Consider the following 2,424-nt stretch of genomic DNA (forward strand, 5'->3'; position numbering starts at 1 on the left):
TAACTGTCAAAATGGTGCCTGAGCCCAGCAATTAAGCACAATGTCTCTGTGTTGGTGCCAAGAATATTACAACTCCCTTGCAGATGTCGTTTCAAAATTGTGGGTCTTCCACTGTGCGCCTAAACGAGAGTTTTGGGGTGAAAGGAAAGGAGATATCAGTGGTGAACCTCTCTGGCAGAAATTTTGAGGGTTAATGCTTTAAAAAGAGTGATTTAGTCGATGGCCACGCCAGCATGAACAAGCCCGATCCCGTCTGATCTTGGAAGCTAAGCAGGGTTGGGCCTGGTTAGTACTTGGATGGGAGACCACCTGGGAAGACCAGGTGCTGGAGGCGTAAAAAATAAAAAAAATAAAAAATAAGAGATCATAAGCTGACAAGGTCCTTGCAATCTCTGAGGTCAACCAAGGGTTGCCTGGCCTAAAAAAAAAAAAAGATTGATTTAATTTTTCATCTTTTTCAAAATTTAAAGAGAACACTCTCCTTGATGATGTAGGACAAGGAGTGTCCAGGTAGCGCTTTCGCTGCTTGCACAGCGGCTTGTCACCCATTCCAGCCTCCTAGAAACCCTATGAGATAGGGGTGACTGCTGTCTCTGTCTGTAACAGGGAAATGAAGACCCAGAGGTGGGAGACGTTCCCAGACTCGAACAGCCGGCGAGCAGTGGGCACAGGATTTGAACCCAGCTCTTGTGACTCTAGAGCTGAAACCTTGGTCGGCTCTACTCTAGGGCCATGCATGAGTTTGCTCGGGCTGCTGTAACAAAATGCCATAAAGTGGGGGGCTTAAGCGACAATTATGAATTGCGTATTGTCTCACCGTTCTAGAGGCCGGATGGGTGAAGTCAAGGAGTCAGCAGGGGTGGTTCTTTCTGAGGCTGCAAGGAGGCATCTTTCTAGGCCAGCGGTCCTCAACATTTTTGGCACCAGGGACCAGTGCTCTTATGAGAATCTGATGCCTGATGACCTGAGGTGGAGCCGAGGCGGTGATGCTAGCTCTGGGGAGCGGCTGCGAATAGAGACAAAGTTTCTCTCGCTCGCCCGCCGCTCGCCTTCTGCTGTGCGGTCCAGTTCCCGGTACCGGTCAGGAGACCAGAGGCTGGGGACCCTTGTTCTAGGCCTCTCTCCTAGCTTCTGGTGGTGGCTGACATCCTTTGGCAGGCCTTAGCTTGTGGAAGCATCACCCTGACCTCTGTCTCCATCGTCACATGTGCTCTCCCTACGCATTTGTCTCTGTGTCCAAATTTCCCTTTTATAAGGACATTGGTCACTTTGGATTAGGGACCACTCCACTGCAGTGACCTTCTCTTAACCAATTACATCTGCAACAACCCTATTTTGAAATAAGCTCACATTCTAAGGTACTGGGGGGTTAGGACTTCAGGGATCCTAAGGGTGTGAATCTGGGGGCACATGGTTTGGCCCATAATAGGCTTCTTAGGTCTGCAATAGATAGATTTGAGCTCCATGAACTTAAATGGGGGAAAATTATATCTTCCTTGTCACTAACCTCTAACTAAAATTTTGAATTTGATGATGAATGTAGGGCACAAACCTTAGTAGTATTTGTCACCAATAGAAATTGCTGATATATTCAAGTCATGTTACAATTGTTGGAGATATCTTGAAATACTGTTTACACATCGCTACTTCGAAACGACATACATATTAAATGTTCCACCAGCTCTTATAATTATATATCACAGATCTGTTCTTTAGACATATTTTCATCACTGTATTTTAATATAATGGATTTCCTTTGTAGTCCTGAGTATTTCATATTTTGCATTTAAAAACGTTATTCTGAGAAGTGGGCTGCAAACTTCATTGGTCCACAGAACAGAGGAAGTGCGGGGTTCTATCGTTGCCCTATGTAACAGCGAGGGTGGGGCCTTTACTGCCCTGTCTGCCCAGGTACAGGCCGGCCCGGCTGCAAAATTCACCTGGAAATTCCCACTGGATGCGCTCTGGGGCGTCTCAAAGAAAACAACAAAACACCTTATAAATATGTGCAGGACATCAGCCCTGACCGCAGTGAGACTTCAGTTCTCTGAGATCTGAGGGCTGTGCCTTGTGTTCTTAGGAGGGGTGGGGGTTGCCAGAGCATCTTTTTTTACCCCAATTATCCTTGGTTCGCCCCTACCTGGTTCTCGATGTTATTTTCACCACTCATCGAGTTCCATCCCCTAAGTTAGTATAAATGAGAGCAACACTTTCTTTCCACATGAGAACAAGTGTAGAGGCCATTACTACCCATGCAGACATGGCAGGCGGATCCAGGGCCTGTCCCTCAGTGCAGGGAAGATGCACACCCCAGCAGAAAGCAGCGGGAGAGAACAAACCAAACCACAGATGAGACTTTCCCACCCACCTGCGCCCACATGCACCCCAAAAACCACATTCATCCAGCAGGTTCCCGCCTGCTCG

The 2,424-nt window shown here is 47.4% G+C and overlaps 1 pseudogene; it reads left to right on the forward strand.

Moving 5' to 3' along the window:
• Positions 1-215: 215 nt before the first annotated feature.
• On the forward strand, positions 216-334 carry LOC112470589 (annotated as a pseudogene).
• The last annotated feature ends 2,090 nt before the right edge of the window (positions 335-2,424 follow it).

Source organism: Pteropus alecto, unplaced genomic scaffold (assembly GCF_000325575.1).
Source record: "Pteropus alecto unplaced genomic scaffold, ASM32557v1 scaffold3, whole genome shotgun sequence".
Classification (NCBI taxonomy): Eukaryota; Metazoa; Chordata; class Mammalia; order Chiroptera; family Pteropodidae; genus Pteropus; species Pteropus alecto.